At 45.8% G+C, this 15,015-nt stretch overlaps 1 pseudogene; it reads left to right on the forward strand.

The window, feature by feature from the left end:
- Window positions 1–2,579: 2,579 nt before the first annotated feature.
- LOC146199125 (uncharacterized) lies at window positions 2,580–3,635 on the forward strand (annotated as a pseudogene).
- The last annotated feature ends 11,380 nt before the right edge of the window (window positions 3,636–15,015 follow it).

Below are 15,015 nucleotides of genomic sequence, written 5' to 3' on the forward strand. Positions count from 1 at the left end.
CGTTCCAGAAAATATCAATGTCGAAAGAAGAACCTTCCGTTACTGGCTTCTTTCTGTGACAACATTAAAAAAAAAAATATGGGCACCGAACTTTTTTGTATTGCTGTGTGGACAACGTCCCGATATACACTCGAGCGAAACGAGAGCTTACAGCCCGTCGTACTTCTTGAGTAACAAGAACCAGGCTTATTACTTTCAAATCGACAAGTTTATTTCAGATAGCAGATAGGAACAACAGGAACCTTGCTTTATCTGCTCGTAGGGTATTACATTCCATCCGCACGTAGAATCGGGCTGGTTATTTTATTAGTTTGCGGTTCTGTATGACTCGATCAGATGCCTTATTATGATCACTTTTTTGTTCACAGAAATGCCGCATTTGGTAGTTCGGGAAACACTAGTGAAATATGCATGCAGGATACATTGTCTGTGCGTGCGTGACAGCGGAGATTTAGTTGGAGGGTATTTTCGCTGTGCTTGCCTTCTTGTGGTTTGCCCGTAGCCGCAAATTGAAACTACCTTGATCCTCTTTGAAAGCAAAACTTAAAGCGGGCACTTATGACTACTTATGTTCGACGAATCTGAAAGTATTAATTCCTACACGCGAGTTCTGTTTTGAACTCCTATAATGACACAGCATAGATATTCACCCCCGCCTGATCAAAGCCGTGCTAGCATGTGTTTCGTGGCGTAGAGAATACAGTTTGAGCACGCCAATCCAGTTGTGAGTCCGGAGCCTTTCTGGGCTTATTGTGAAAATCTCCTGTGCGCAAGACATGTTCTCGAGATCTGTCATCGAGATTCTGCGAGATGTGCTCTCCTTGTCCAGCGTTCCTGCCGTCTTCATGGCAACGTAGGGGGTGCGGCGACGAGCGGCGCCGTACGGCCGATCCCAGGCTTGCAGGGTCACTGTAACGAATGCGTGCCAAATTTCGGCTGTGCAGCACAAGCCGTGACCTTGTTAGCAAAATGTATAGAAGGGGTGCGAATGCTCAGCAGCAAGGCTCACGCGTTTGTATTCTCTAGTGCAGATTCTGCAGTGCTTTCCGAAGTTTTTCAAGGTGTCATTTGTCACAGAGAGAGTATAGGGCCAATCCGTGCACTGCAATGTGGGGAGGGCGCGTAGCGCCATCTGGTTAACAAAGGAGACGAAAGGTGGACGCAAGTCTCTCGTTCAGTTTGCAGTTAGCGAGAAGAGCGGCAAGGTGTTTCTGCCGAAGGTGAAACTAACCTTCGCTAATTATGGGCGGCTCGGCCTATTGCTGTGTTTATAAATGCTATCACAGCTATAAAAATACTGCAAGAAGGTGCCGAAGATCAAATTTTATTGTTTATTTTGGAGATCATACTAAACGGAGAAGAGGGAGTACTGGATTCAGGCAGTGCGGCGTGCTACGCAAGGGCGACTATTTCTATTGGCTGAGGGCTGCCCCTTTGTATGTGGAAGGCTAAAATCAGGAAGTAATTTTAAATCTTTTACCCTTTTCTTCGGGCAATGCTAGCCCCGACGGAAAACCCTGGCACAGGCAGTATGACTTGAAACCAGAATATGCAGCGCGCACTTTGTAGGCAATGAGAAAAGTAACATTGCTTCGCACTCGGCCTACGTTCCCACCTTATTCCCCCCGTCTTATGGAAAAGCTGACGGAATGATGCTCAGTGAAAAACTGCGGAGGTACTTCAGGTAAGTGCTACTACAGGAAATAGAATGACGATCTACAACATAAATCATACATTCGTCTTCTGAAACCTAATAGTGAACCAGCTGGCTATGACGCATGACAATCCCCACTGTATGTTTTTGATTTGAAGGCCTGAACGTCGTGCAGCAGACCGGGCCACGGTGGACCTGACGACTGCGGATAGTGCAGAGGAAAATCCAAAGGAAAGCGGTTCGTCATTCAACCAACGGGAATGCGCACCAGACGCCGAATATAAGGAGTCATTGCTTTCCATTGGAGGCGCAGAAATGAGAATGGAAAAAAAGGAGTGCATCCGTTGTAAGCAGTATATAATATTCGTTCTCGGCTTAAAATAAAAAAAAAAAAAACAATTGTGCAGTACTTGGTAGAATTTTGTGATCCCCCAGATAGGAAAATGAGTTCGCGCTACTTGTTTCGTTTGATGTTATCGTTTACTTCGAGCATATCGCTAATGGTGCTTGCGTTATTTTTGTATATTAAACTTTAGGTAATGCGCACGTTACGTCTAAAGCGGATTTGTGGCGTGTTATTGTGGTGTGTGTGTGCTCCTGGTGTGCTATATTGTCTTCTTTCTGCTGCGTGTTTCGCGCTTTTTTTGTTTTAAGTATGTATCACCATCTCGCCCGAATTGCTATTTGGTTGGATTATAAAAACACATTATAAAAACACAAATTTATAAAAACACACAACTACCATTGTCCTTGTGTGTTTTTATAAATTTTATGGTGTGAGCAACGTAGCTTTGTACGTGTTGTTTTATTATTTTTCTGCTAAGCCTCTTCTTTTTGTATGTTGATTTTAAATTCCATGTCTTACCCCGATCACAACAAGTAGCTCGCATTGGATATCGTTAACAAATCATCCCTGCGTCTGCAGATGACACAGACTGGGGCTCATTCATGTGAGGGCCCCTGCACCCTTTTCCTTTCTATGACATCAGATTGCACCGCTTCGACACAAGTGTGTCATGTCAGCACTGTGAATTCTTCAACTTAAGTAGAGCTTGCCACTACGTTTACAGCCATTGGCGAAGACGAGAGAAGTGTATTTCTATGGTACAGTTCCCTTTATGAAAGAAAGGACGTCTTTGTGAAACTTTGCGGTGTGAGCACAAATATCTTTGCAATGCTGCTTTCAGTGTTGGCTACGCTTTGTGTTATGAGAATTGATGCGCCAATCGCACAGAAGTTAGTTACATTTTTAATTATGTGAAAGCTAGGTATTTCATTTTCTAGCAGCGCAGTGCTATTTGGCATTCACAGGACAGCAGTCAGCCGCATTTTTTATTTTGTATTGAACAACCTACTGATTGCAATGCGGAACTGGATACCAAATGTACCCGTTGAAGTTGTCCAAGAATCTATCTCCTTATGTTTTAAACGACACAACCCGAGGTGCCGTTTTATAATTGATTGTACACAGCTCACCACAGTGGAGCCCCCCACTTTTGAGCAGCAGCGTGCATTGTTTTCCCATTACAAATTTCATTACAGTCTGAAAATTTTAATCGTAATATTGCCTAACAGAGTTGTAACATTTGTATCGAAAGCATACACTGGAAGGGGTTTCAGGCACGTATATTACCATAAAATCAGGGTTTCTCGACCGCGTTGAGCCAGGGGATGTAATCCTGGCCGACAAAGACTTCCCAGGGATTCGGGAACCAGTAGAAGGTCAGAAAGCCATCGTTATCTTGCCCCCATTTCCTAAAGGCAATGCCCAGTTAACATACGCACAACTAATGCCGACATATCGTGTGGCCCAAGTGCGAATTCATGTCGACCGGGTCACCTAGCGGATAAATATATTCAACATCCTAAACATTAAAGTTCACACAGAGCTAATCCCTACATAGGTGACATCATGCGCATGTGCTGCATACTCACTAACCTCCAGGCACCCATAATAAATGAAAAGTTGCAACCTCATTAGCATTATTCACAGCTCCTTGTTACGCAGATCTTTAAAGTGCAAGTTAAGGACCCAAGCGGGACATCCTTTCCTTTCTTTTACCAGCTCAGTTCCTTCAGAAATGGGGAGGTGAAACCGGATGCTGGGTAGATTTTTAGCTCCTGCTGTGGGTGCAACATGTGGGACTGCGGCATGAAAACAAAATAACACGGCGTCTATGTTAAGGCGAACCCAAGAGAGAGCACCACACATATGCGAGTACACGACGCTTAACCTTAACGAACAAAGGCGACATTTACCATCAACTCTCAGAGACTTGCAACCTGCGCTGGCATAAAATAATGCATGCGTTAAAATCAGCGGCCTAGGCCCATGGTGGGCAAAGTGAATGCGCGGCATAATTAACCCTAAGTACGCGAAATGTAAACATCATCTTCATCTTTCTGTTAATATGCCCAGCTCTCCCATTGACCCTGTCTTGCGTCAGCCGCAGCAGCCTTTTAACCGCAAGACTTCTAACTTCACCCGCCCGCTAAGCCTTCTGTCGCAACCTCCTACGCTCGCCTTAGCTTTGAATCCAGTAATGTATTTACCCTTAGCGACACTGGCAGCAGCTGCGGAGAGCTTCGCACTCAACTTGCTGAATCTTGTTTCTTCTACCATCATAGGTTCTACCTCTGTTCTGGAGCCGCAAGTTGGGAACGGCAAAACTTCCAGTCTGCTGCAAAGCTTCTTTGTTGTGCCGACTTCGTTGACCTTGCGAACAAACCTCTCGCGCCATATTGGTTCTAACCCCCATCGATGTCATCCAATATTGAAAATGAAGATGGTTGTGTGAGCGCTCCTTTAGTGGCGTGGACTGCGAAAGTAGTGTTTGTATCTACAAAGACAAAGAGGGTAGTGTGACGCGTGTCGTATGCTTGCTGAAGTGTTTTTCTCAATTCGTGTCGCTTTTACTTTGGTTTTTATTTTGTCCTCATTGATGTCGATGAAAATGAAAATGAAATTCAGCTGCCAGTGTTTGTTTGTCTCTTTGTGTTTTCTTGGCACACTTGTACGACAAGGTGTCTCGTCCTGTCTCTTTGTATTTTGTTGGCGCACTTCTCCGATAAGGATACTGAAGACCAACCAGGCCAGTGCAAGCCTCATCTAATGACCTCTTCTTCGTTAATCTCAGGTATAACCAAGGGCGATAACCAGACCATGTATGATTTCTTCGCTGACATCTTTGATTTACGCGTTTACTATGGACCAAAATCTGGTCTAACCAACGCTGAGCATTCGCGGAAGTTTCATATGCAGAAATATTTAAGACTAGCTTCCGCACACCAGTTGACATAATAAAAATTGAAAGGCATGCTGAATGCTGCTACGAGTACGCAACACAACTAAAAGAATAAGGAATTGGTTTTTACGCGTCGCCTTGCGGTTTTGGCGCAACATCCTGGTGTGATCTCCGCCTTCTTCAGCGTTTAGTAATTTCATTAGCGGATTTAGAAAGCAAGGTGCGAAGGTACGTAAAAAAATTACTTCCTATGAAAAAGCATGGCGTGTGTTTGTTCGGCAATCAACAGAAAACAGTAAATAAAACAGGTAAATTTCTGGTTTCGGCATCGCCATGAAAGGAAATAAAACTTTTTTTGCCTCCGCAACTTGTGAAGTGGGCCTCGTTAGTATTCTTTAAGGCAGCTTATACTCATCCTACTCGCCGACACACAGATAATGTTAAATTTATTAGGTGCCGTAACGTAAGGGGCTAAATGCACTTCGTTAGACGAGGCTTTTGGAAGCACACACGCGATGCCGCTAATTAGCGCTCATTAGCAATACAAAACTGCTTCGCGGCAGGCTGTTTTTCTTTCATCGTAAGTTCTGGCTACCTACCTGCATTCAGCATCTGGCGACCGCAGATGCGCTTGTACGTATATTAAGGGTTTCTTTCTTGATTTAGCTTTATCATGTGCTTGATGTCCGAAACGAGTTAAGTGAATTCAACTTTCTGGCGACTCATCGCAAGATGAGAAACATGTGCAAGCAATTACGCGCAGTGAGAAGACCCTTAAACGTTCAACGCTGAGTTAATATATGGTTACATGGATTTATGTTGCAGGGGTAACAGTCTAGGTTTTTTCGGTATGTCTGTGTTCCGACCACTTTATATGATCTTGTCTTTGATAACGGCCATATGGGGCCTTTCCTAACTGGTTTTGCACAACCTTAGTACATCGAACTGGTCGACACGTTAAAGAAACGAAATATAAGCACGCATATTCAAACCAATTTCACCTAGATGCACACGAAGGCTGGTCCACTGCAGTGAAGTGGGAAACGGTAAGGTGAAAAGGTATTAGGAGTACACAAAGTCGGTCCGAGATGTCGAATGCAGAAGTTAGGGCGTCAAGAAAAAATTGGTATGGGCCCGGGAGACACAACGAATGAAGAGGAGCTGAATGACAGTGCTTTCGTCCGTGGAAGTACTGATGTGGAGCGTATTATTGGTAAATGCTTCGTCTCACCATCAACGGTAAGCTTAACAGCTGCAAGTGATCAATAACGCTGTTTCAAAATTTTCAGGTTAAAAAAAAGGACATATTAGCTTTGCTCAGTGACTGCAGCCAATTCAAGTATGACAGTCGATTATATAGCAATGGAGGCACATGGTTTTCAGATATTCCGCATCTCAACACACTTACAGGATTACTTACACAGTTCGAACGTGCGAGACCAATCGCTTACTTAGTTGCTTTTATTAGCGAGAAGAAATGCCCTGGTAGGATCTTTTGTTGAGCCCATGTAGCTCCATCATCATCTTCTTCTTGTCTTGAAAACAGTTTACAGATTTCCTTTTGCAAGAAGTGGCCACGGGTGAATGTAATATTTACTTCAATAGAGTAGATGTGGAACTGCTTAGTGACGCGCGAATCATTTGTTTCCTGTTCGAAGTAAGTACTCCGTCGTTGCCCAATTTCGCCTAGATAGGCTCTCTCCAATCAGCGCGCCTTGCAAATCGTGTAGTAACTTTTCTCAGTACAGCATAATTTACTATTGATAAATTTTTGCAACTTCAGCTTTGCTCGAAAATTCGATCGCTGATTTTGCGAACGCATTCTTCATGCCACCTAACCCAACAGATCACAATGATTAGGCACTAGTTTTGTTTCATACATTCTGATCCTTGTAATCACATATATATGTTAGAAGCCATCAAAAGCAGCGGTCTTCCTACTGACCGCCAAAGTTGAAGCGAAAGTGCTCGCATGGTTCGCTGGAAACGCTGTTGTTTAGCGCAACTCTCCCTACGGTCACAGTCGATCTCGGTGCCTATATGACCCATATGCGTCGATATATTTGAGCAAAGACAGCCTCCCCGCCCAAGCCGTTCGGCGTGTCCAGGGGCCTTGGCCTCCTACAAACGGTGAACATTAGACCTGATTCTCCGAGGCAAAAATTCATTCCATCTCGCACTCATTGTGGTGGCAAGCATTTAATTTAATTTGCATTTAATTTTTCACATCATGTATTGGATTACAAGCGATCGATCGGGACGACTGCTCGGTGGCCCCGGGTGATGCTACGAAGACGACGAAGCGGGCTGTGGCGCGGGGCAGAGTGCTCGCGCTAGACCCGCTGGCGATTAAAGCAGATTTCATCGTCATGTCATCACGTCGTTCTGTTTCTGTTGTGTTGCCGTGTTCCATCGCTTGTCATGCCACCAAGCAACATTATGATTGATCTCTGTCGTCTTCAAGCTTCCACAGACATTCGTAAAACCTTCTCCGCCATTATGTTACATATTTTCATTGCATCTAGGCCCACTTGCATAATCCTGAACCTGAACCCTGATAATAATGCTGGGGTTCTCGTCATATATTCTCATCCTTCAAGTACTCTGAAATATTGAGACTAAATTACATAAATTATCTCGTACTTTGGTCGTACATCTCTTGGGGATGTCGAAACAGTTACGTTTACCGTCACTACCTAAATCAGCTGTAAAGATAGGTAGATAAAATGGCCATCTTCGGGTAGGACTACAGTATTGTGTTTTGTACACTTTCTAAAGTATCATTCCTTGATGGTCACTGAATATATCTTGCAATGCAGCACCATAGTTTGCTTTGACAGGTTTGCTTCTTTCATTGCTCAATATAAGTTATCGTGTATTCTTGACACCAAGCTGCAGCATTGTATATTTCGAAAGCTGTTAACTATGGGGCCGTATGCTGCGCTCGTCTATGGCATATGAACCTGAAAACCGATGTAATGCTCAAGATCTTCCTGTTTGACGGCATTTAAAGTTATTTGAAGAACTTAGTGTGGCTTTGTCTAAACTTATATGCTAAATATTTATTGTCTTTAGTGGTCCCTCTGTCAGACTGTGTGAGTGCTGTTACACTCCAGAAAGCAGTAAAGAGCCAAGAAAGCTGTAAACATCAAAGGGAAGATTCTCCCTGGCGATCCACTTATGAGCTGAAGCAAAAGGAGTAAGAATAGCGATAGCAGAACCAAAGGAATAGTTTAGTTTACTGCAAAGGTCTTCCATAGCACACAATTACATGGACACCTGGACACGAAGGCCTAGAAGAAAATGAGGTAGCGAATGATCTAGCCCGAGCTCTCACAAACCGGGCGGATCCCCATCCCTACCCCACCCCTCTCCTAGGACCCTACGGCGACAGGCTGGAACACCTACGGTTAGAAAGAAGAATTTTCTCACCACCACACAAACAACTTCCTTCCTCGGACGCTATAGACGGGAGAAAAATACAAACAAACACATTCCCTAATCTTCACATTTTAAATAAGATAAGCCCAACAAAATACACGAGTTACTGTCCTTGGTGCGGTGCAAGCCCCACACTCTATAACATCTCTTGGGAATGCCAGGACAAACCTGACCCAACGTTACTAGTGCCATGCCCGACACACGAGCAGTGGGAGGCGGCCCTGACCAGCGACAACCTGGACCAGCAAGCCTGGATTATCCAGCTAGTCCGCAAGTCAGCTGCTGCCAGCGGAGCCCTGGACTAGGGGCACCGACCACCCAGCTCCTGCGAATTCTTAATGATTATTATGCTCATTAAAAGTTTTCTCTCTCTCTCTTCCATAGCATATGTTTTGTACAAGCGATCAATACCAATAACCATGCGACTTTATCATTTTCTTTGTTATAGAAGATGCTTCCAGATGTATCTCCAAATGCCCCAGTCACGCACTTGTGCTTTTACAATGCTCACCCGTGTGTCTCGCTGTGTCCCTGTCTGTTTAGCGCTATGTAGCAACAAAAGCTTCTACTATATGTTCCAGGGTATGCTAGTCAGCTTTGTGTGGTTTTATCTACATCTTTCATCACCGCCTTTAAATTAACGCTGACGAGTGAAATGGGCATTGCTACTTAGACGACCGACGAGGACACTTTCTGCTACTGCTGAAGCCAAATAGCTTAGTACTTTTAGGGGTGCAAGTCAGCTAAATAAAGAGTTCATTCCAGTGCTACACCTACCTGTCTGTTCATTTGTGGCCCTCGTCATTGTCACCACCACGTGACATTGTGAGAGACCGGAACTGACAGACTAGTGTGTACGCTGTTGGCATTACGGTAGAGATCACAATCATAGTAGCGTGCGCACGTCACTTGGAATGGTGGTTGCCGGGGCTTTCTAATAAGCAATGGAGTCGCTGAGCCGGAAGGGACCTTGGATGCTACATTAGTATGTGTTGCGTTGGAGGGAGAATGAAATTGTTCCGCAGTATCAGGTGCCGTTTTAAAAATGCGCTGCACAAGCCTTATTGCGCATCTTCATTTTGTTTTTGCTCATAAAATATTGTGTTTTTATCTTCAGAGTTTTCAAATTTCACTGGCGAAAACAACGTGAAAAGGTTTCAATATCTTTGCTTACACTCTAAGTTTTATGTCTTTAAAATAAAAGTCTTTTGTTGGTATTGTACTTCGTAAAATAAACACCAATAGGACATAAAACTTCCATTTAGGGCGCAGTAGAATTTACGCTGTTCGTTCCTTTTCAGAAGATTTTTTAAACCTTTCCTGTCATGTAGTTCGGCGTAAAGAATACCAGGAGGCGTATTTGAAGGTGATGATGGTAGAGCATATATTTACAGCAGGACATATATACAGAGAGTAAACCTGGCAGTACAAATGAATCTACAAAAAGAACACCCAGCGCTATGTTATTCTTCGACCTAACTGGTTAGAGCCTAAGCCGAACAGCCGCATTACATGCCTACGCATGAAGCCCAAGCTCAGACTAGACTTAAATCTCTTGGATCACGTCCCGTTTTACACCTTCATAAAACAAATAGAGGCGGTGATTTTCAGAGGTCAGCCCCACACATCAATTGCCCAATCAGGAAATATACTAGATGGGCACAGCCCCGTGGTTTGTCCTCAGCCTCTAATCCAGGGCACCACTAGCAATACAAATTACAACAAACAAAGAGCACGACGAAACTCCTTCTGCGGTGAGACTTTATTCCCACTTGTCTCCTGCACACCGCCGCCCCATCCACGCTGCCGCTGCTGGTTAAATCCTTTCCACAGTTCATTGCCCCGCGCCACCTGTGTTCACCACTACGAGCAACGGCATGGAAAGGGAAAGATCACCCAGCCGCCATTCTGAAGGCCCGGCGCCGGATTAAAGGAGAGCTCCTGGCTTGCCCGCTCTGAGAACAATGCCCGAGTCAGATCTTGAGTACTTCTTGGGCGCTCTTTGTCGCATCAGCGGGCAAGATAAATGAAACTGCCTTTCGCACTGCTCAAAGTCGCAGTGTAAAAAAAAAGCTTAAGGGTCATTTGATTGCTCGTTACCGGCCAGTACGAACGATGCGATACATGCGATCACCTGGCAGCACGTTCCGCTGCGCCTCTGTCCATGAATGACCTTCGGGCTAAAACGGTTCCGCAAAGGCGGCGCCGACGGTCCGGCCGGCTTTCCCGAAGCGCGGTACGCGTGTAGAAGGGGAACCGCGTCCACAATACAAGAAGCAAACAGGCGGGTGGCGGCGGCGGCATGCAGAGACGCGCACCTGGAAGTGGTCAGCCTCGAACGCGGCCCTACAGGCGCCTCAAAAGTATGGTACTTATTAGCTTCATCTCCTGTCGAGGGTGAACAAAGATTTTCAACAAAAGAGCTCTAAAGTTAATTTTACAAAAGAAACTGAAGTAATGCATATGCAAATTAAATTGTGCGCGTTAGGCAGCCTCACCTGGAAAATATATCGACTGAAAACTTTACTATTTTTATTATGCAGCGGAGCTGTCAACGAAATATTGCTTTGGTGAGTGATTGGCGTCCATAGTCGCGGATGTAAGCACTGTTCAATTCACTCCGATTGCTAGGTGAATGCTGCCACGTCATCAGGCGCACCGTGCCATCGCACACACCTGCGGATAAAAATGTCCTAAGGTATAGTGTTCTAGCACTGTATCAATAAGGCGTCTCATAGGAGCTGCGTGAGTAGCGCATGTGGAGGATTACCTTGGCTCTGTGGCACTTACAGCAGCGCTGCGAGTATGGCTGGGGCTAGCACAACCCCGCAACCAGCATTTCTACGTTGGAGGAGGGACACACTATCTGCAAGACACAAAACCCTGCGTGCAGATGTGCTTCAACAGTGCCTTTAGTATCCCTCAGAGGTGAAGCTTAAGTAGACATGTTGTGGCAAAAATCCTTTTAAACATATCAAGAGATGGCACACTAGTGCAGTACTTTTCTGCTCAGTCTCTTTGCTCATTACCGCTGTTTAACCCTTCTTCATTCTTTTGACATCTGCTTTGCCTGAGTCGAAATAGACAATCAATGACATATTCAGGAAACCAACCAAAATAGGCAAGCGAAATATCACCAGTAGCAATGGCACTACACCCAACATTGGGAGTGCCATGATTGACGTTGAATGCTGCTGACATTCATGGGGCATATTGCGTGTTGTCTGCAGCACTGGGTGCAGAGCTATACAAATTGTCGGCCTAGTACAAAGCGCTGGTTATTTCACTGAAGTGGGCCACTAGTCTTCCGATTTTCCTTTCTTCCAAATGTTGAACTCGCTACAGGTTGTTGCAATAGCAGTGTGTTTTCTGCTACTGCCTAGACTTGTGGCGATGTCAACGAAGGGAAATCCTTGGGGGTACTCAGTTTATCTCGGCTTACCGCAGTGTCTGATAGCGTGCGAGTGTTAACAAAGACAGTGTTGGTGAAAAAGTACATCAGTAGCTGTGTTCTTTTCGCCCGCACAGCTTGACATATTTTTGGCCTATAAAGCTTTTGATGCGGGTCGGACGCCTCTGCATAAGTCCTGGCGGAAGCGCGACGTTTAATAAATCGGTCTGGTCGGCTATATATATATATGTATATATATATATATATATATATATATATATATATATATATATATATATATATATATATATATATATATATATATATATATATATATATATATTGTGGAAGAAGGCCAGGTCGAGATGGCAAGGCAACGGATGCCGTGTCTGGCGTTTTATTCCGATGGACAAAACCCAAGCGCGTGCCGGAGCCGGCGCCGCGGGACGATGATGATGGTATGTACAGGAGCAAGAAGAAGATCATGGTATGTACAAATGAAAGAAGATCCGTGGAGGGCTCACACAATCTGCCCGGGGGGTCGGAAGCGGCCAGCCTGGCCGCTCCTAATCAACCGATGTACGGCGGCGCACAAACGGCTTCAAGCGAGATACATGAACAATTTCAGTTCCACGGTGGCGTCGGTCGCCTGGGGAATCAACAGGTGTGACTTGGTAGTTTACTGGGGACGTTTGGTTGATAACCTTATAGGGACCAACATAGCGGTGTTGAAATTTATCACTAAGGCCAGGGGTGCGCAGTGGTGTATAGTGCAGTACTTCGTCACCAGGACGAAAAGAGACCACGCGATGCTTCGAATCGTAGCGACTCTTGCGGTCTTGCTGGCACGCTTTTGTGTTGAGGCGGGCAAGATGACGGGATCGGGCCACACGGGATAAGAATTGGGCTGGTAATGATGGGGAGTAATCGGGCGTAGAGAAGAAGGAAGTGTCGAGGATTGTAGTGGGAGGACGGCCGAAAACGAGGAAAAATGGGGAGTAACAGGTAGTCCGCTGTACTGCGGTAATATAGGCGAATGTGACGAATGGTAGAACAGTATCCCAATTTCGATGATCGGGTGTGATGTACATGGATATCATATCCAATAGGGTGCGATGAAATCGCTCAGTCAGTCCGTTAGTCTGGGGATGGTAGCTTGAGGTTTTCTTATGGAGGGTGGATGAGGCACGAAGAACTTCGGATACGACTGCCGATAAGAAGGCCGTCCCGCGGTCACTTAGAAGCACCCGAGGAGCGCCATGACGCAATACAATTGACCGCAAAAAGAAATTAGGTACTTCTTCAGCGGAACCAGTCGGTACAGGGGCCGTCTCAGCAAAGCGTGTAAGGTGGTCGACAGCTGTTATAATCTAATGGTCACTCCCATCGGAGAGAGCTAGGGGACCATATAAGTCGATGCCGACTACGCCGAATGGCGTGGCGGGACATGGAAGAGGCTGTAGGAGGCCAGCGGGCGAAGAAGTCGGCCGCTTGCGACGTTGGCACAGATGGCAGGAAGCGACATATTTAGCTACGGTAGAAGATCGGCCAGGCCAAAAGAATCGTCTTTTCACGCGGTTATATGTTTTGTTAAAACCAAGGTGACCGGCAGTAGCGTCATCGTGGAAAGCAGACAGTATACGTGGGCAAAGCGCACGCGGCACGACTGGGAGCCAACGAGTTCCACCAGGGCAATACACGTATCGGCGTAGTACGCCATCTTCGAGCTTGAAATTGCGAAGCTGTCGGCGAAGCCTAGCATTGGGCGGTTTCGAAGCGCCGATAAGGCGGTCGGTGATGGGCCGGCAGTAGGCATCAGCTAATTGCTGCGAGCGGAGTGCATGTTTGTGCTCAGAATCGTCCAAAGAAACTGTTGTGATATGCGTCGGGGGGCTGTGGTCAGAGGTAGAAATGCGTTGCGAAGAAAAACAGCAGGCTGGTTCCGTAAGTGGGCAGCGAGAAAGAGCGTCGGCGTCTTGGTGTTGGCGACCCGATTTATAAACGACGTCGAAGTTGTATTCTTGCAGGCGTAGAATCCAGCGGCCAAGTCGGCCTGTCAAATTTTTCAGTGAAGACAACCAGCAAAGAGCATGATGATCGGTCACAACTGTAAAGTGCCGACGGTAGAGTTAGGGGCGAAACTTTTGAACAGCCCAAACGAGGGCAAAACATTCCTGCTCTGTAATGGTGTAGTTTTTCTCAGCTGGAGTCAAGGTCCGACTGGCGAAGGCAATAACTTTCTCACGCAAAGTTGCATCGCGCTGCAGAAAGACAGCGCCAAGACCGTGACCACTGGCATCAGTATGCAGGATGGTAGGAGCGCTGTCGCTGAAGTGGCCAAGAACGGGATCTGATGTGAGGGCGTGCTTTAGGTTGGTTAAAGCAGTGTTGCACTCTTCAGTCCACACGAAAGAGCTGCGCGCTTTAAGTAGTGCATGAAGCGGCGCCGCAATAGTTGTGAAATGCCTTATGAAACGCCGGAAATATGACGCCAGGCCCAGGAAACTGCGCAAATCTGCAGTCCGTTGCGGGCGAGGAAAGTTCAAGACCGCGCTGATTTTATCAGGGTCTGGACGAATGCCGTCATGGCTAACCAGATGTCCCAATATTTTAATTTCCTTCTGTTCTAAGTGGCACTTCTTGGTGTTGAGCTGAAGGCCCGCTGGAGAAAGACACATCAGGACTTCATTCAGGCGCGTGAGATGGTCGTTAAAAGTTGCCGAAAAGATAACAATGTCGTCCAAGTAACGTAAACAGGTTCTTCATTTTAGGCCACGAAGTACCGTATCAATCATTCTTTCAAATGTCGCTGGTGCGTTACACAGGCCGAAGGGCATAACATTGAACTCATAAAGTCCATCGGGAGTTGCTAAAGCGGTTTTTTCTTTGTCGCTCTCATGCATAGGTATTTGCCAATAACCTGAGCGGAGATCCAAGGTCGAGAAATATTCGGCGCCTTGTAGAGAGTCAAGGGCGTCATCTATAATCGGCATAGGGTAGACATATTTACGGGTAATTTTGTTGAGTGCGCGATAACCAACACAAAATCGTACCGATCAGTCCTTTTTTTAACTAATACTACTGGGGAGGACCATGGGCCTGTTGATGGACAAATAATATCGCGACGGAGCATGTCATTCACATTTTCTTCGATTACATTTCGTTCCGAGAGAGAAACCCGATTAGATCGTCAGCGTACGATCGAGTTACCTTCAGTAATGATGCGGTGGTGTGCAACACTAGTCCGTCCTAGTGGTGGGGAAGTGGCATCAAAAATGGCTTGA

Source organism: Amblyomma maculatum, chromosome 2, assembly GCF_055883805.1.
Source record: "Amblyomma maculatum isolate TAMU_Amacu chromosome 2, ASM5588380v1, whole genome shotgun sequence".
Classification (NCBI taxonomy): Eukaryota; Metazoa; Arthropoda; class Arachnida; order Ixodida; family Ixodidae; genus Amblyomma; species Amblyomma maculatum.